Source organism: Pongo pygmaeus, chromosome 13 (genome assembly GCF_028885625.2).
Source record: "Pongo pygmaeus isolate AG05252 chromosome 13, NHGRI_mPonPyg2-v2.0_pri, whole genome shotgun sequence".
NCBI lineage: Eukaryota > Metazoa > Chordata > Mammalia > Primates > Hominidae > Pongo > Pongo pygmaeus.
The window spans coordinates 111430823-111451666 of record NC_072386.2 but is presented as its reverse complement, the minus strand read 5'-3'; the positions used below and the strand labels follow the sequence as shown (position 1 = coordinate 111451666).

Genomic DNA, 20844 nt, shown 5'->3' with positions numbered 1-20844 from the left:
TAGTTCTAACCTGTGCCACTTTAGTCAGATTCCTTTCCTTCAGTTTTATCACCCTTCAAATGGCAGTGATAATCCCAGCACATCTGCTCCCCAGGTGTTGGGAGAGACTTTCCTGTGTGTGACTGATGATTACTTCAAAATAAACCTCTAAATTTAGGGCAGTTTGGAGAGGAAAAAAACAGGAGATGTAAAGGGGTAGGAAAAAGGTCATCTATAGAGAGGTAAAGGCCATGGATTCCACTGAATTCTACAGTTTGAGGGGTAAAGTGTAGCCTGTAATCCCGAATGAAGGGGTTAGTGGTGTTAATATCTGCCTTTAAACGTCTTCAATCACTATGGCTCCCACTTCTTTCTACCACTCCATCAGCTTCAACCTTTTATCTGTCCTCAGAATAAAACCACAATGGGACTTGGGGGTGGTGGTGGTTATTCTCTGGGCTATAATTAATGGAATGGAATGAAAAGTGGCACCAGGTGTCAAAAGACCTGGGTTCTAGTGCAAGGTCTGCAATAAGCAGCTATATGGACCCTCCTAAGATCAGTGGGCCTCCCAGGCTAGAGAGTGCCTGCTTTTCTGTAGTCTAGTATTTCCAAATTCACAACAAACATTTACCTTTGGAATTTAGGGACAAAGAAGTAAAATTCTCAGAAATCCCCCAAATCGTAAGTTATTCTTAAAATACTTCATTCTTTAGACTGTTTTCCTCATTATTATAGGTATCTGGAAAAACTTTGCTTGCTAAGTAGACATATTAAGCTTATTTCTACTTACAAAGAACTGTAGCGTACAGAGAATATTTAAAAGACAGGAAGATGCCAGGGAACATATATTGGATAGTGTTCAAATAAATATAACATTTGAATAGCCTAGAGCAAGGTAAACAGAATATAGAATCAATCGTGTCCAGACTGTTAACTTATTTTGCTTCCAAAGTTTATTTCTCGGAACACCGTAAGATTTGTATAAAGTATGCTAGGTTGTTTATCAAATCATTTTAGTTGCAAGAACTCACCATTAGCAGCTGATATGGCCAGATATACAGATGTAATGGCATCACAACAACCAAAAATGGGGCTAATTAGATGGTGACCATTTCTCTCTGCTATGCTCCTGTCTCAGTTCTTGTAGCCTTCAACTCAGTATGTTAGTATTTGATGAAGTTGGATTCTTTCAAACTAGTGATGTCTCCATAATGGTAAGTGTTACTATTCACAGAATAATTACAATACTTCTCATTTCCTCAACTGATTTTTCTAGGGATTATGGATTCAAAAAACATACATTTCCTAAGAAATACTGGGAGGGAATTCCCACATGGAAACACTGGTCTGTGTCCTAGCCCTAGCCTCTGTAGCATCATTCTGGGATGACAGTTTGTAATAGTGACCAAAACATGTAAGTTGGAGTTAAGGCAGATCCTAGAGATCAGTGAACTCCTGCAGATCTGTGGTGAGTAGTAAACTATATGTATATGTGTGTGTGTGTGTGTGTGTATATATATATATATTTTTTTTTTTTCTTTTTTTTTTAAGGCAGAGTCTCGCTTTGTTGCCAGGCTGTAGTGCAGTAGCATGATCTTGGCTCACTGCAACCTCTGCCTCCTGGGTTCAAGCGATTCTCCTGCCTCAGCCTCCCAAGTAGCCAGGACTAGAGGCATGCGCCACCACACCCAGCTAATTTTTGTATTTTTAGTAGAGACGGGGTTTCACCATGTTGGTCAGGATGGTCTCGATCTTTTGACCTAATGATCCATCCGCCTGCCTCGGCCTCCCAAAATGCTGGGATTACAGGTGTGAGCCACCGTGCCCGGGAAACAATACATTTTTAAGTGCCAGACCAACTTACCACATAGATGTTTTAAAAACTAACAACTTTGTTGTTGGCTACGGCAGCTTCTCTGGATCTACGGCCTGCAAAGAACTGACTGAACCTCTGAATGAAAGAGTAAGAGCATTAGGTTTAGAATCAGAGTTGGGTTCACATCCTAACTGCAATGTACTTTATGTGTTACATGTTCTTTGGTCTCAGGTTTCATCTGTAAAATAAGGATAACATTGCATTATAAGGATTAAATAATGTTAAGAACCTAGGACAATGCGTGGCAGAAACGGCCCTCTCCCCTCCCATTTCCTATAACAGTCAACCTTGACGCCAGGGAAGAGGAAGGCCACCAAGAGCTTTCTGGTAACAGAAAACCACTCAATGAAGGCCACAGACAGAACAATCTCCTTTGGAATTAGTCTCACTTTAAGAATATTCAAGGAAAAAAGTTGAATTTTGCCAATTCCATAAATCAAAAGTGAGTATGTACTGTAGAGAGAGCTTTAGTTATTTAAATACTTAAAACATCAATTTGCCAAATAAGTGCAAGAGATTAAATAGATTCAGACATGCCCCTATCCTCAAGTAGCTTACAAGCTAAGAATACAAAGCTGACTGTGATGCACAAAGATGACAGGAATACCACAAAAGAAGAGATTCCTGCCAACCACGGAAGCCAGGCCATACAAAGGAGCAACAGCATTTCACAGGCATTCATGCAGAAGGGCATTCCAGGCAGAGGGGATGGCATGAACATAGCAATAACATCACACAGTATAGTGGAGCCATCCATTTTCCAGCGTGGGAGAGGAGATGCAGGGGGTGATGACGGAAAAGGTGAGCTGAAGCAAGGTTATAAAAACCAGAGCTAGAAATTGGACTTTATCCTGGAAGCAATACAGGCAGTCTGTCTTGGGTCCCCAGTACATTTTAGGTAGGGTTTACTTTACACAGATTTGCATATATATCAGAACATGATCTGTTGTAAAAAGCAGGGACATCATCATTATCATTCTCTTTGTTCCTCTGAGGCAGTCCCTCAAAATCTCCATTGGAATCCTCTGGAATTTTCCAAAGGCCCCAGCCTAAAGTCCCTACAAGATCTTTGCAAAGGACTCTCAGAGATCCTCTTCCATTTGGTATTTGGGAGCACAAAGATCCAAGTAGTACAGTAGTTATCAGCACTACAGCCTGCACTACCCACTTTCTGGACCTCTGTGCAGTTCAGTTTCCTGCAGTAATCTATAAAATGAAAACTGGCTCAGAGGGGTGGTTTACAAACCTTTAACAAAGAAAGCTTTTTAAAAATCCCCATGCAGGCAGTCTCCAAGGCACCTATTGTCAACCCCTGGGGCTCTGTGAAGCAAACCTGAAAGACAGGGGTCTGTCCGATTCCCGGGGCTGTTTTCTGTGCTCAAGTGAAAAGGTTAGTTTGGTGGGCTCAGAATCTACATCTTCACTGACAAAGCACCAGAATGATCTGATGTCTGTCATTCAGGCTAGGGAAGAGCCACTTACTCCCAACCCATGAGGCTGTGCCAAAGTCCTAATATTCCCTGAGTCATACACAGGCTCATGGAGCCCATTCCTAGTCCCACCTCCTCAGAGTTCAGGACCAACAAAATCCTCTTTAGCAAGGAGAAATAATCCTGCTGATCCATGAAATGCCACCATTAGCAATTTATCCTTTTGCTAAAGCACTTGCCACTCCCCATAGGAGGAGGCATTCATCCCACACTTTTCCAGGTAAACAAGGTCATGAGGGCCACTCCTCCCCATGAGAAGCAGCAGAGCAATTACATCCTAGGCACCTGAGGCAGGCCTACTGACTCAAGAAGATGACAAGTCTCATCCTCACTGCTTCTTCCCCTCAGTCTCTACATATAACCATCCTTGTGCCCTTGTGCCCACTTATCCCCCTTAACCATGAAGCACTCAGAGACAAGTTACACTGTGTTCTTGCTTGGCCTGACTGGCCCAGCCTTTTCTTCCAGCTTTAGGAGCCTCAGACCTTCAGCCTCTAAAGGCCATTTAGCTCCTCTGTGCTGACAGGAACATGAAATCCAGAGATGCTGAGAGGTAGAAGGCAGCCTCCTCTTCCCCAGAGTGCAGCTGATGGAGGCTGGAGGCAGCCGCTGGAGGTGGCCAGCAGCATGCACAAAAAGCTTTCCGCACTCAGTCCTCTTCCATGCCTTCCTGAAGCTACTTTAAATACTGCACATCTCCTTAATCCACAGGGAGACTGAAGACCTCTGGGATTTCAAAAGGATGTACAGCCTTTGGAGAGAAAGCAAAGCCCTATGAGTGACTATGATTAGAATCAACTCGTGATAAAACCCAACTGGCCAGCCTTAAGGAAGGCCCTCTGCAACCTGCCGTACCCCACCTGTCCAGGCCCACAGCCTGTCACTCTCCAGCCTATGTTTCCCATCTGTCAATAAGTGGCCAGTTAGACCAGATAGCTTTAGAGTCTCACAGACATGGGTTCAAATTCTAACTTTGCCCCTACTAGCTGTCTGACTATGGACAAGTCACTTAGTTTTCTTTAAATGCTATTTCAAAAAAAAAGGCCCTACATGACTGGACTGCTGAGGATTAATTAACACAAGGTATACAAAGCATTTACCCAGTATACAAGCTGGCACTGTATGCATTCATTAAATGCAAGCTACTCTTTTTATTATTATCCTATACATATCACTTCCCAAAACAATCCCCCCTCCCCCAGTATCTCTGTATTCTTTTGCCCACCTAGATTCCACCTGCTCCTGCTGATCAATCAAAAGCCTATTCTTGCTTAAAAAAAAAAAAAGCCTCTCTGTCCCCCAAGGTCCAATTCAACCACTGACCTTTCCCAAGGGATCTTCCCTGACAATCAAGGTCTACAGGAATCTATCCTCCTCTCCTGTTTCTTTCGCCTGGCCTTTGTCACACAGTGCAAGTTCTCTTCACTTTCTAGACTGAAGAAACATGAGGACTTGGGCCTCAGTGTCCCATCTGTCAAATGAGATTATAATCCTCTGCCTCCTTTCTGCTGAATGAGGTATTTTAAAGTTCCCATAACATGCTTAATAAATCACAGCATATGTATACATTCACATGTTGCTTCAAATGTATGCCTAAACATTCTGTACGCTGAGTGCCTGAGGATAATGAATTTTGTTAACTTATGTGTTTTTATAAGCAGACATACAGAATTCAAAGACATTTTTAACACATTAGTAATAAGAGCTGAGACTGATAAAGCATTTCATGTACAGGTTTCACATATTAATTTCCATATGCGTAACCCATTACAGAAGTATATCCCCATTTTATATGGGGTATATACAGAAGTATAATCCCCATTTTACAGAAGGGGCAACTGAGGCACATAAAATATTCATATTTTCCAAGCACTATGGAACAGTGGCAGGTGGGGAGCCAGGTTTCAAGGTAGGAGGTCCAACTCTCTTAACCCTGAAGCTGTCCCTCACCAGTTAAATTTTAATTTCTTCACAGTACTGGCTCTACCAATGGTTCCTTACTCTCTCAACTCTGCTGAGGTGGTATCATGAGGGCCTCCTCTATAGCTAGTTTGAGACCCAGAGGTAACCGTGTATTCACAGAATCTTAGTTACCTAAGAAGTAAAGAAAAGGTTTCATCATCCATATAGGTGGTTTGCATCTGTGGCCCTATGTTAGAGTCAACCTGAGAAGGTTTAGGTGACCACGTTAGAGTCATCTAAAAAGAAAGGTGCTTTTTAATACCACTATACTTGATACCCGCCCTGGCCAAATTAAGTCAAAATCTGTGAGGTGGGGCCTAAATTGGTAGTTTGAAAAATGTGTCCAAGTGATGCTAATACATAGCAGCCAGCAGTGAGAGACACTGGTTTAGACCAGTGCTTCTCAAGATTTAATGTGCACAGAAATCACCTGGGGGTCTTGTTAAACTATAATTTGATTCAGTAGGTCTGGGGTGAGCAGGAGATTCTACAGTTCTTGAAAGCTCCCAGGTGATGCCAATTCCAAAAATTCCACTTTGAATGATAAAGGTTTATACTAGAGGTTCTCAAAGTGAAGGTCCACTGACCCCTGGGGATCTCCAGGACTCTAGGGGGTCCATAGGGTCAAAACTACTTTCATAACAATATTATTTTATTATTTATCCTTTTACTATGTTGACATTTGCACTAATGGTAAAAAAAAAAAGAAAGAAAGAAAGAAAAAACAAACAACAGGCCGGGTGTGGTGGCTCATGCCTATATCCCAGCACTGTAGGAGGGCGAGGCAGGTGCATCACTTGAATCCAGGAGTTGAAGACCAGCCTGGCCAACGTAGCAAAACTCTGTCTCTACCGAAAAATAAAGACAAAAAAAATAATTAGCCGGGCATGGTGGCGGGCACCTGTAATCCCAGCTACTTGGGAGGCTGAAGCAGGAGAATCACTTTAACCCGGGAGACAGAGGCTGTAGTGAGCTGAGATCATGCTGCTGCATTCCAGCCTGGGCAACAGAGTGAGACTCCATCTCAAAAAAAAAAAAAAAAAGAAAAAGATAGGTAAAACTGCTGGCACTTTAGCATGAGTTGAGACAGTGACACTAACCTGTACTCATTGTCATTATATTCTTCACTGCCACACAGTTGGATTTCTAAAAAGTCAGTTTCACTTAGCATCTCTGATGAAGTGGGCAAAATTACTACTTTCATTAAATTTCAATCCTTGTATACATGCCTTTTCAATATCCTGTGTGACAAAACACTTCTAGGAAGTACACATAAAGCACTTCTACTACATGCCTAAGTTCACTGCGTGTCTGATTGTTTTAGTACAAGCTAAACTTTTCTTGTTTTTTGGTGGAACACCAATTTTACTTTCAAGCCTGAGTAACCATAATTTGTCATTTCTACAAATTACAGTTACTTCAGGCTTGAGTATTAGGTAGACCCTTCCTCAAATATGAATAAATTAAGCCCACCACTGAAAGACAATTTACATCATTTATGGCCAATGATAAAACTGATGTTTTCAAGCAAAACTCTGAATTTTGAAAGACCTGAATTTATCAACATGAGCTTAAAAGTGTCCCAGAACTTAAAGATGTTTCAGAGGAGATCCAGCTGTCTTATTAAGCCAGAATCTGCTAAAACATAAAATGTCATTCTTCTAATTTTTTTTTGTCCTTAGGAAATATTACTTTCCTTAAAAATGCATTATTTGTGTTAATATATAATGGGTTTATCATTTTAAATGAAATAAAAATATTTTTTATATTCTGTTTTAGTTTCTAAAACAGTAAACTTTTAAATAATCCATAAACAAAGCCCTTTTGGGTCTCAATTTTTAAAAGTGTAAAGGGGTTCTGAGACCAACTTTTTGAAAGCCACTGGTTTAAACTATCTTATTCTAGCCCCCCATTATACAGATGGAGAATTTGAGAGTCAGAGAGGGACAGGGACTTGCCCAGAGTCACACAGAAGGTGGCTGGCTGGGCTCCAGGTCTCCAGCTTTTCAAGGTCATTCCCTTAGTCCCTTGGCTGGTCCTATGGTAAAGGAGTGAGAAGAGATGCCAACCTTACCTGGTGTAGATGGACAGCATGAAGACCCTGGAAGTCTTTTTCTTCATTAACTATAGATGAAAACAAACAAACAAAAACCAAAAAATGCTGCTTTAGGACCTGATCCCCAGTGCTGCCACTGCTCATTCATCTGGCCATTTAGCAGACAGCTTTCCTCTGGGGTCACCAGGCCCTGTCAGTAGCTTACGAATGAACCCAGGGCATCTTATGTGGGGAAACACCTCAATCAGTTATCTCTGCTAACTTTTAATTGGAACCTGGAAAAAAGCCATGGTCTCACTCACTCCCCTATCAAGACCTCCTATGGGCCGGGTGCAGTGGCTCACACCCTGTAATCCCAGCACTTTGGGAGGCCAAGGTGGGCGGATCACCTGAGGTCAGGAGTTCGAGACCAGCCTGACCAACATGGAGAAATCCCATTTCTACTAAAAATACAAAATTAGATGGGCGTGGTGGTGCATGCCTGTAATCCCAGCTACTCGGGAGGCTGAGGCAGGAGAATCACTTGAATCTGGGAGGTGGAGGTTGCGGTGAGCCGAGATCACGCCATTGCACTCCAGCCTGGGCAACAAGAGTGAAACTCCGTCTCAAAAAAAAAAAAAGACTCCCTATGCTCACATCCTCACTAACAGGATGTTAGTGGCTTCTATTTTTCCCTCCTAAAAGTACCTGGAGAAGGGAACAAAACCAAGTTATGATGCTCCTAAGAGGAGCTCAGTGAACTGTCAAACCTGGCCCACCTAAGTGACCTACTGAGGAGAAAACTTTAAAATCTTTCCAAGCCTATATAAACAAGTCTAGAGTTGACCAAGGCCTCACATGTCATCCGGTCCAACGATTCCAATGCATGCATCGCGCATCTGCCTGAACATTCCTGGAGGTGGGAGGTTCATCATCTCTTGATGAAGTCCATCTAACTTAAAGGTTTTCACAAGATGCTTTTTCTTATAGTGTGCCAACATCTGCCACCTAGATTTTTCCCCAACTGGCCTCATCAAGAACCACCCCAGGACAGCCCTGCAGAAACTCTTATGTCTTCTCTGCATGAGCTCTTCCAGTGCTCATCCTACACACTGGTGCTATTTTGATCACTGACTTTCCAAGGAGAGTGCCCATGAATGAATAACTAAAAACACAGAAGACTGCAGAGAAGAAGTAAGCCTTATAGTTATGGAAACTTTTAGATGCTGAAAACAAAGTCAGCAATGATGATCAGAAGACAGTATAAGAACACCATCAGGGGAAAGGAAAGACATTTACTCTGAGAAGATCAACAAGCGCAAATCTAAGATGACCAAGGCCACTGGCCCTTCCTGTGTCACAGGACTGTGGCAAAAGAATACATCACGAGAAGGGATGGGCACATAAAGGAAATAGTAGGATGAAATTCTATTCAATTTCCCAACATTGGTTCCCAGACTGGCTAAATGTGACTTATCTATACAAGTCTTTAAAAATTCAGAGACCTGGGCCCCATCCTCAGGGTGACTAATTGAATAGATTGAGGCTGGAGTTCAGGGATAGACAGCATGGCCAAATTTGGGAACTATGACTATAGATGGTGTGAGCCACTGAGAAAATGACATCACTGGGGAGAAAAAGGTAGCTTTCATTATATAGCTACATTTATATGACCTTGAGAATGTATATTATGTCTGTCTCTTTTGAGGGTGTCAGGCAGAGGGAAGGAGATGAGAAGCATGATCATCAGGGAAAGGAAGACGTACAACAAATCCTGCACAGCTAGTACCAGGATGCTAAAGTATTTTGATGAGGGAAATGGTGCAGACCAGGCTTCTAAAGTGAAGTTGTTAATGAAATGAAAGGCAGACAATACCCAGAAGCAGCCTGTCATATATGCTAAACTCTCTGTTTTCCGGAGAATCCAAAAGCATTGGAAACTGTTTTCTCTGATATCCCTAGTTGGTTTACCCAAGGATAAAATGCCCAGACTTCCTTCCTAACAGCAGGCTAATTGATGTGACCAAAGAATGTGCAAACAAGATGCATGGTTCCTAAATTATGTAGTTTTTCCTTCCTTCTCTATACAGTCTAGTTTTGCTTTTGTTGGACGACATCCCACTGATCGATCGATCTCTGAATAAAAATCAACACTGAAATGGACTGTTGATTATCTAAATGCCTTTGAGTTATTCTGACAATTCCTTTAATTCAGTGTTCTTTACACCAGCCAGGACCTGACCCTAGCACTCCCCACACTCCCCCCACTCCCCCTCCAATGGCGACAGCAAAACTCACAGTGAAGATGCCTTGAGTAGGATGTTCACAGAGGCAGCCAGTTCCTTATCCAGCATGGCCCTGAAGCAAAGGCACAGGGTGACAGTTACTGGGGCAAGTCCCAGGGTCTCAAGAGAGGGGAAGGGGATGGGGTTCCAGGGACTTACCCAGGAAACCTGACTCTAAGTAGACAGGCTTTTAGCATTCCCCTCCCCTTACATCCTCCCTGCTCAAACCAGCACATTCCATAACTATCAGGCACAAAACCTCTGAAGATAAGCTGTTTGTAAGTCCTTCTCTGGGTGAGGACAGAAGCAGGGAAGCACCTATGGGAAGGCAGTTTGAATAAAAGGCCCAGTCTGCTTAGAGAATGGGAGTTAACACTGAACCAAAAATAAGACCTAGGTTCCATTGCCCGTCCTGCAGTAACATGGCTGTGTGATCTTAAGTTCCTTCTTTCATTCTAGTAAAAAGTATTCAAGCACCTACTCTGAGATAGGCACCTTCCCACCTCTCAACTTGAATCTCCTATTGGTACAAGAGGATTGGTTTAGCTGGTGGTTTCCAACCTTTTTCACCACCGAGAACTTCTTTTATTATGCCACCTTCTACTGTTAACTCTCAGAGATGCATCTGGTTGATGGGTGCTTTGATTCGTAGGTACCCATGTGACCGCACAGAGCTGATACAACTCCAAAGCAAAAGCAAAAAAAGAATCATATCCTGTGTTCATTTTGGCAAATACAAGCTCTTTTCACTTGTTATTAAAGGTTTCTACCACAGCCCTAACAGCATAGTCATCTCCTTTACAGACCTCTAAGATTTTTTTACTGACTCCAGGCTGAAATCCCTTGTCAGATGTTTTTTGTTTGTGTGTATATTTGTTTTAGAGACAGAGTCTTGCTCTGTCACCCAGGCTGGAGTGCAGAGGCACAATCATAGCTCACTACAGCCTCGAACTCCTGGGCTCATGCAATCCTCCCACCTTAGTGTCCCAAGTAGCTAGGACTACAAGCATGCACCACCATGCCTAGCTAACCTAAAAAAAAACTTTTTATAGATGGGGTCTCATTTTCTGGCCCAGGCTGGTTTCAAACTCCTGGCCTCAAGTGATCCCCCTAACTCAGCCTCCCAAAGTGCTGGGATTACAGGTATGAGCCACTGCACCTGGCCCAGATCACCTTTAATATTACACTGGACTTCAATCTCAGTCTCTGATTGCTGTGCATAGAATTGGTGAACACAATGAATTGTGTCTGAACTAGTACACGTGTCATAGAAATAGGAGCACCATCAGTGCAAGGAAGAAGTGTTCCCAACCATCCAAACCGCAAGCCCTCAGAGTGTGGCAGGCCCTGACAAATCTTCCTCAGATCTCTGACAGCCAAAGGTCTCCATTCCATGAAGTGCTTGGACCCTGCCAAACAAACCTTATCTGAGCCCTGCTCCCTGCTCTCTCCTTCCCTCAGCTGCTGCCAAGAGAACTGACCTACTCTCTCTTCCCTCAGGTTGAACACTGCTGAATTTAAGGGCTCCATATTAATGTGACATTATCACCACCATCATCGTTCCTTTGGAAAGTTCCAAGAGGTAAATAAGTTCCTGACTGTGAAGAGTGACACATGGCATGAATCTGTTTTTGCAATTGCTGCCAGTCTTAATCACCCACTGAGAAATAACATTTTAGTCGTTCTGGAGGTGGCATGCAAACACAGGCAGAGTTACACCTCTAGAAAAAAGAATCCCATTGTCTCACAGGCCTTTCCCAATCTCTCTGAGAGTGTAGACTCCTTAGGGACTGATCACAGCAACCTGAAAGATTACAGAACTGTTGAGCATTTGGTTATTCAAAAAGCCCATAGGGCTATAAAAAGAGAGAGTTGACTGAATGTAATTTTAAATCACAAACACATACACACACACACACACACACACACACACACACACACACGACCAGCAGTGAGTCATCCATGGGGAGCCCAGGTTCTAGGAAAGCAGAAGACAGATGTGTAGAGCTACTAGGATCTCTGTAAACTGCAGCCATCACAGAATACCGGCTCACAAACCAGATGCATAGATCGGCTCTCACAGCATTTTTTTTAAATTCTTTATTTTGTTAACAAAATTTCCTTTTTTTTTTTTTGAGTCAGAAAAAAAAAATTCTTTTTTTGTCTCTCTGTCGACCAGGCTGGATTGTGCAGTGCCGCAATCTCGGCTCACCGCGGCCTCAACCTCTGAGGCTCAAGTGACCCTCCCACCTCAGCCTCCCAAGTAGCTGGGTCCACATGTGCACAGCACCATGCCTGGCTAAATTTTATTTATTTATCATAGAGTCAAGGTCTTACTATGTTGTACAGGCTGGTCTTGAACTCATAGGTTTGACTGGTCCTCCCACCTAGGCCTCCCAAAGTGCTGAGATTACAGGCATGAGCTACCACACCCAGCTAACAAAATTTCATATTAGGATATTTCACAATAAAAAAAAAATACAAAGTATCTCACTTCTTGAGGAAAAAAAATGAGTCCCACAACATTGGGCCTGCACTCCTATAGGGTCACATTTAGCTAGAGCTTAACAGCAGCTACTCCCTCTAGGCATGAAATTCGCTTCTCTTCAACACAGATCCCATTACTCTTTCCTCCTTCCCAACCTCTAGAAAGCAAAGGGTTGTTATCTACCATCATCCTTCATTGTTACACCCCAGTCCACTTCACTCATTTAAGTTATCTGCCTATAGGCATTTATGTTTGTAACCCTAGCCTAATCCAATTCCCTTACACCTCAAACTGGAGCCCAGAGAAAGACTCGTCTAAGGCCATATACGGAGTTGTCAACAGAGGACAATAGGACCCATGTCTGCTAACTCAACATTCAGGATCTTGACCTAAGCCCCTACAGGATATTTTTCTAGTTAAGAACACACCTGTCAATAAAGTGATCTAAGAACATTGCCAGAAACCAGAATTGAACTGAACAAGAACTGAGAAGTAGCAGACTAAACTTTCAGGAAGACTAACAAAGAAAGAACACTACACTAGAGCTGACAGACCTGGTCCCAGCATTGGCTCTGCTGCTAAAGGTAGGGTTCCTGCCAGCTACCATTTGTGGGGCCCTCCCCATCCAGCACCCACTTACTCTTTTTCCACAAATCCTGGAAACTAAGCCGGTTTGCCTCTCTTCTACCCAAATCATTAATTAAAAATACAAAACAGAACAGGTTGATGAGAGCTCCACGGCCACATCACTAAAGACTCCACTTCAGACTTTCAGTTCAACTTGCTGGACTGAACGCATACGGCAACCCCCCACTTTTATATCAAACACTGGAAATGACAGAAAATGCTTAATACTTAGCCATGCTAGAATACTATAATAACACTTTATGTACAAGCAACTATGAAGAAGCACCAAAGAATAAAAGGCAGCCCTGACACACACGTGGGCATGCAGGGGTACGGCCACAGATGACAGCAACATTCCACGTCTGGAGGCAGTGGAAACCAGAGCAGGCAGGAACATGGAAGCAACCATGAAGGTGAAGACTTGAGAGTGCCACAGCAGGAGCAGGTGGAACCCCCAAATCTCCCATGGACCAAGCAGCAGTAATGGGATATCTGTCTCTAGAAAGGAGCAGAGTGTAGAAGCTTTGGCCAGAGAGGCAAAGCAGTGTCCTAGTGGCTGTTGACAGACAGGGAAAAGAGAAAGAATTATGCCCAGAAGACTACCAGTAGCTAAGGTACCCCAGCCAGCAGTATGCCCCCACATCCACCCTCACATGAAAACAGTGCTGCCCAATGCAAACTCCTTGCAGCTGTTCCTGTATCTCCCAACAAGCATAACCAAAAAGATGAAGGGTTGTGATGAAGAATCACAAAGTATTTGAGGGAAGACAAACAACAAACAAGATTCAACAATCTACAGAAGAGGACCAATTAAAAGAACATTGAAAACCAAGATTTTAAAATAAGTATGGTTAAGATCCACAGAAAGATAAGGCAAGGTTACTACATCCATAATAAAATAAGAGTAGATGATTATGAAACAAGAGCATTGGATTATTTTAAAACAATTAGAAAGCTTAAAAATTAAAACTATAATTGCTTAAATAAAAAACTCAATAGACAGGTTCAGTAGCAAAACAGGCATAACTGAAAAACAAGAGATGGGAGATTGGGCACAAAAGTTCTCCCAGTATGCAGAATAAAGGAACAGAGATAGAAAAATAAAAAAGTTCAGTCATGGAGGACAAATTCACAAGTTTTAACTATCCATATAATAGGAGTTCCAGGAAAATAACACAGAAATAATAGAGAGAGAATATTTAACAAATGAATAGCTGAATATTAAAGATAAAGAGAAAAGCCTAAAAAACTATCATAGAGAAGCAGCATTACCTAACAAAGGAATGAGCCTCCCTATTAACAGGCGACTTCTCCTCAGCAACCTTGGCTGCAAGAAGGCAACTGAGACCCTCTCTCCAAACTGACACTGAGCCATTTACGTGAACTGGCCTTTCAACCAGTTAGAAATCAGTCATCTGTGTTCCTTTCCTTCCAATATCTAACCTCACAGATGACAGCTGAAGTTCTCCCCTGATAAGACCCAGAGTAGCTGGATGATCGAGGGATCCAGAGAAAAGACATGAGCACAGACCCTGGGGGTACCAGAAGCATCAGGAATTTCAGTTCCTAGCTGCCATATACTGTAGTCACGTTCTGGGATAATATTAATGAAGGAAAAATAAACATTCTAGTTGGGGGAAGGAATGGTGCAATCAAATGCAAGATTAACCTGTAATCACCAATTTGGAGGCTGTGTGCCCCCAAGACCATATTCAACATTGGAAAACACTATAACTTTGTCTACCATCAACTTCAAGAATGCTGACTTGTAAAGCAAGAAGGGAGCAGAAAGCCAAATCCATTGCCTCCTGACCACATTAACCTTCTCCAAAGCTGCATCTATAGAGGAGAAAGGGGGAAACTCAGATATAACAAACATGTATTGAGCATCCAATTACCAGAGTAACATTTCAGTTACTAGAGTGAGCACTGTGCACATTTCGTATCATTCAATCCTCACAACAACCCTGTGAGGAAAGTGCCACTATCCCATTTTATAATTCAGAAAACTAATGCTTAGAGAAGGAAAGCAGTGTGCCCAAGGTCACACACTTACTACATGCTAGAGCCAAGATTCAAACCCTAGCCTAATTCCAAGTGCAGTCAGTGATCTTTCTACCATACCACAGGTGCTTCTAGAAAACTGCTCAATACTCAAAATGGCCTCCTCCTCCTTGTCATAATGAGCACCTCTGGGACTGAGCAAAGAAAATGCCACCATGAAGAGGGAGAGCTGGACCAGGAATTAGGAGACTTAAATTCACAATCTGCAGCATTCCACTATTCTCTTAACACTTGGAGCAAGCCACCTCTCTCTGTGGGTCTCGTATCCCTCATATGTCCCCACGCACCACCCAACATTTTCAGGCCCAGCAGCAGGATCCATGAGGCTACCATGCAGCGCTGCTCTCATATCGCCCAGGTAGATGGCTGTGTAGTTCATCATTGGATGGACAAGATTGTCAGAAGCAAGAGAGGGGCCCAATAGTGGCCTCTCTGGAGCATCCTGTAGCTTCTTGAGCCTCCTGGGGCCGCACCTAAGCCCCTTCACCATAATTGACAATGTTTCTGGCAATTTTCTCAGAGGAACAGTTGACAAAGATGATGCAGTGAGTGCCAAAGACATAGCTGCAGGTGACAGGTGAGTGGAGCTGCACAATTAAGGGCCCTGAGCATGAGCATGGGGTGTGTCAGAAAAAGAAACCATCAAAATCTACATAAGGGAAAAAGAAAAGCACAGATCAGTGACATCACCAATTCAATGCCTCCCAGCTCAAGCAGATTGGAAACAAGCCTGGGGTCATTTTTTAATCCCCATCCCCTTCCACAAATTAATTCCTGAGATCTGCATTGAGCTTCAGCACTTAGACAGTTTTCATATCTAGATATTTTCCCCTGCATTTCACAGACGAAGAAAATAACAGAGGCCCAGAAATCAAGAAACTAGATCAACATCACTTAGCTTTAATTGGTGAAGCCAGGATAAGGACTCAAGTCTGGATGACTTGAAATCAATTTTTACTGCACAAAACTGCAACTGGAGGTAATGTCAACTGGCATCCACTGACCAGCCATCATCCCGTGGAGATTATTATGAATGATAAACTCTTACACCTGTTGATGTTTTAGGAAGTAATTTCACCTGCATTCATCTGTATATGTACCACGTGCTGTGTGCAGTACTGTGGAAAAGATAGCCCTGCAAACAGACTTAAAACCCTAGTTTTAAGTACTCTGTAAATGTCCTGAAATTGAATGCAACTTTCAGTTTATCTATATCTTTTCCTCAGGTGCAAATCCACAACTTTCACAAAACTACTCAGGGAGAACTACAATCCCAAAAAAGTTAAGGTCCACTGGTTTGTGCCAATTTTTACAGGTGAGGAAATAAAGGCCAAAGAAGGGGAGAAATCACCCAAAAGGTGAGCAGCAAAGCTGAGCTAGAACCCTGTGCTTCTGACCCTCCCCTACAGTTCTTTCTGCCCCCTCCACCACCTCTGGAGTTACTCTGTAGTCACTTCCAACCTTAAGACTTCAAGATATTTCCAAGATGAGAAAACAAAGCCCCCAGACAATTACAGAAAAATGAGATGTAACTACAATAGACAGAAGAAAATAACCTATTATGTGATGCGTAGACGAGGATTCACCAACAGACACCCTTTCCCCTCCTCTATCTAGCAACGACACAGCCCAGTCACTCCTCCCCAAGTAGCCAGGAGTGACAGTTTCCCGGTAAACTTAGAAAAACATCCCACAATCTGCAGGACACCAAGTGGTGCCTCCAAGGACCAAACGGTTCACTGCCCTTACCTGGCTGCCTCCAGCACAGATCCCCAGGAGCATTAAAGAGAAATCTGTCTGCCTTCTCCCTTCCTTCCCTTCCCCTCAGTCCTGAGGCTGGGGGTTTAGGGATGAAGAAGTTCATAGTCTGCTGGCACAGGGCACTCACCAAGAGGCACACGAGGACAGAGGGCCGCAGGCAGCTTGGCAGAGGGCACCACAAGCCCAGCCTGTCCAGAGCATCACAGGTAATTTAGCCGCACCATGGCAGTGAATCGCAGCCATGGGTAGAGGTGCTAGTGGGCAGGCACTGAGGGCCTAAACTGACCTCTCTCCCACCTCTGCCCCCTTGCTCCTCCCTGGCCTGGTCTGCCAAGCTTGCCAGAAGGACACCAGGAGACAGACAGTGGAGGGAGCAGCAAAGAGCGGGAGGAATTTCCACTGGACACTCTTCACCCTTGAAACAATGCAAGCACCATACCAGACCTACAACCCTTGCAAAAATACAGTTTTCACTTTCCATTCAAACAATTTTTAAAAAATCATAAAATCCCCCAAGACATCCAAATACAAAGACATAAACTTTAAGAACACAAAACCTTCAGAATCCACAGCACACACTTACACACATACACAAAATTCTTCCACTTTAAAGAGGTCCAACCCACCAACAAAAACAAGAGAAGCACGCACATGGCTGCCTCTCTAGCCCCTTCCTCCCAGAATCTCCCTTCTAATATTCTCCTTGGCTTAGAACACTCTTGTTACCTACTTCTCTCCTTAGTGAACTCTTTCCAGGCCATCCGAAAGATACTCCCACAGTTCTCTGCCCACAAGGCACTTGGCACACACTTTTTTTTTTTTTTTTTTTTTGAGGCAGACTCTCGCTCTGTCATCCAGGCTGGAGTGCAGTAGCGAGATCTCGGCTCACTGCAACCTCCACCTCCTGGGTTCAAGCGATTCTCCTGCCTCAGCCTCCTGAGTAGCTAGGACTACAGGCGCCCGCCACCATGCCCATCTAATTTTTGTATTTTTAGTAGACGGGGGTTTCACCATATTGGCCAGGCTGGTCTCGCACTCCTGACCTTGTGATCCGCCCACCTCGGCCTCCCAAAGTGCTGGGATTACAGGTGTGAGCCACCGTGCCCAGCCTGTACATGCTTTTATGGTAGTATTTAACAAACTATGGGGAGCACTAACAAATAAGAAAAGCAGCAAGCTAATGGCTGACTGTTGCCCTTCTGAATACAGACTCCACTGTTATCAGAATTTCCATATTTTTAATCCAGCTTTTTAATGTGAAGTATCCTCATTTTAAAAATGACAATTCTGGGGGTAGGGATAGAGAGCAGAGAAGTACAAGTAAACTGTTTAAGAGAATTATGTCTTAGTTGTGGCAGGAGTAACACAAGTGTTTTAAAAATTCAACAGCACACTTTAAGTTGGCAAATTTTATTGTATGTAAATAGTATCTTGAAATAGAGAGGGCAGGTGGAAACCAATTTAAAATTGTTTTCAACTAGGCTGACCAAACAAAACACACCTGTTATCAAATCTGGCTTGCAGATTGCCAGCTGACAGTCTCTGCATTTATTGTAATTACCTGTTCACCTATTTGTTTCATTCCCTGGGATTATAAATTCTTAAAGGCCTTATACACTTCTTAGCAAAGTATCTGACAAAATCCAATAGTTAATCAGTTGTAGGCCTACTCCTGTCATTTATATTGTTAGTTGTGCAGACTCAAGCAAGTTACTTAATTTCTGTGTACTTTCCGGGTATTTTTCTCATAAAGGAAGGTCTAATATCTCCTTCATAGGTCTGAAGTGAGGATTAACAGAGAAGATTAACATTAAGAGTGCTTATAAAATGTGGTTGGGCGTGGTGGCTCACGCCTGTAATCCCAACACTTTGGGAGGCCGAGGCGGGCAGATCATTTGAGGTCAGGAGTTCAAGACCAGCCTGGACAACATGGTGAAACCCCATCTCTACTAAAAAGACAAAAATTAGCCAGCATGGTGGCACACGCCTGTAATCCCAGCTATTCAAGAGGCTGAGGCAGGAGAATTGCTTGAACCCGGGAAGTGGAGGTTGCAATGAGCTGAGATTGCTCCGTTGCACTCCAGCCTGGGCGACAGAGCGAGACTATATCTCAAAAAAAAAAAAAAAAAAAAAAAAAACTGCTTATAAAATGTAAGACCGTGTCATTCAAGAGCAAGTAGTCTCTTATCAACTACCAATGTAAACTCGGAAAACCTCCATTTGTTATTGAAGAACTTACTATCTATAGAAGAAATATGGTTAGAGAAAATGAGGCTGAGTAGTCCTAAGAAAACCTTTAAAGTCACTAAAATCAAGACCGTGATCTTTTATACCTATTACATTAATAATAATGGAACTGTTAATGACCATTTACCTCAGATCCTGAGATGATTTCCTGAGCTGATGTCCCCAAGTTTAGCTCAGGACCCTGCAGAGTTTAAGCTCAATCAATGTTTGTTACATGACTAAATGATAGGGATGTGTGGCTGGTGATGAAAAGGGTGATGGTAGTTATGAAAGTGATGTTGGAGTAACAAGGGAAGGATGGCCTCTGGAACCTCTTTGTCCTTCAACTCAGGTACCTCTACTCTCCAGATTCACTTCAAAGGTTACATTCCAAAAGTTCAAGTTCACATTAATGGCTTGGACAGTTTCTTCAGACATATCAAGACTCTGAGTGCTATGCCACAGGATCCAGGCTTTTCTTCTGGCAGCTTCTTATCCTCCATCTTCTCCTGCTCCTTATCAGATCCTGATTCAGAGTCAGACTTCCCCTCAGACTCAGATTCTGTATCCATCACCTTCACCTAAATGACATCCTCTTCTTCATGTCTTCCTTCTCTTTCTTCAAGTCCTTTGCTTTATTTTGAAGGTTCTTTTGCATCTCTTCATAGGTATAAGCAATTTATTGAAACCTTTTTTAAAAAAGTCAAGCTTCAATCCAGGAAAGGGTCCATATGAATTGTAGCATCAGACAGTATTCAATTTCCTCTGCAAAGACTTCTTCCTATGGACATAGACTCTCAGTGATGACCAAAGACTGAAACTTGAGTAGCTCATTAATTTCACTTTCCCTAATATCAATGAATCTTAAACCCACCTGTTTTGCAGACACTTAGATTTTTTAACTTCTTCATTAGCTCTAGAGAAATATGCATCATTCACACATCCTCCCACAGTTTCCATCAAGCTTAAGAGTGGCTGATTCTATATCACCCATCACCTCTTTTATCACTACCAAAACATCGGCAATATTGTACTGTTGCCATGTTTCTTTCAGAGTAAGGCGAGGGTTTTTTTCAATACAGTCAGCAAAGTGGTCAAACATATGCTTGGTGTAATACCTCCCAAATGCTTCAGTTATACCCTGACCCAAGGGCTGAAGAAAGCTAGGGCCTTCCTGAGGGAGAAACACAATATCGACATTAGAATGAACAAAGAATAATGAATCTGGATGATTGGGACCTCTGTCCACAGTTAGCAACATTCTGATCTCCAGATTTTTTTTTGTTAAATGACTTCGGACTTGATAGATAAAAAAAATTGTAAAACTAATCCAAAAAGTGGCAGTGGTGATTCTGGATGTGATCACAAGAAAACAGGAAGGCGTTTATCTCTAAAAGACAAGTGGGGGATTATAGTCTTTGTAAAGCAGCAGTGGTTTTATCATTTTGTCACCTGAGGCACTGCCACAAAAAATGAGGGAAATCCTGTCCTTAGCTTCCCCTAAGCTTTCCAGATTTTTGTCTTTTGTCCCAAAAGCAGGAAGGCACGCACTGCAAAAGATGGGTCATCTCCTTGGCGTTGAAGACCTGTTGAGGCACAAAGCCTCTCTCCAGTTGCTTGGAATACTCGATGCCCACTCAGGATTTAAGGGTCCCTCCTCCCCATCAACTTCGTATGTTGCAAAACAGCAGCGATTTTTAAAGTTCTCAAACCATCCCTTGCTCGCATGATACTTATTTGGGTTGTCCTCCCCAGATGTTTCCCATTGGTTCCCTGTAGATGTATTTGGCCAGGTTGCAGATGGCCTTCTGGGTCAGATGTCGCCCTCTGTCATCTGGCCTTCCACCTAAAAGGTTAACTGGGTCTCCACCTTCACGATGTTTACATTACAGGGGAATACACAGCAGCTTGGAGCAGACGGGCGACCAACTCTCCACGCTGGTCTTTCTTGGTTTTCTGGGGGGAGTGGGGGACGTGAGGGGAAAGCAGGGTCTTGCTCTGTCGCCCAGGCTGGAGTGCAGTGGCACAATCACCGCTCACTGCAGCCT

The 20844-nt window shown here is 43.1% G+C and overlaps 1 long non-coding RNA gene across 1 annotated transcript; it reads right to left on the bottom strand.

Annotated features, from left to right (window-relative positions):
* Positions 1-917: 917 nt before the first annotated feature.
* LOC129043704 (uncharacterized) lies at positions 918-20514 on the bottom strand. The gene is made up of 4 exons (XR_008504502.2): positions 18945-20514; positions 9644-9703; positions 7385-7434; positions 918-4099 (listed from the first exon to the last, which is right to left on the bottom strand). It is a non-coding gene; the product is annotated as an uncharacterized LOC129043704 (long non-coding RNA).
* Between the last annotated feature and the right edge of the window lie 330 nt (positions 20515-20844).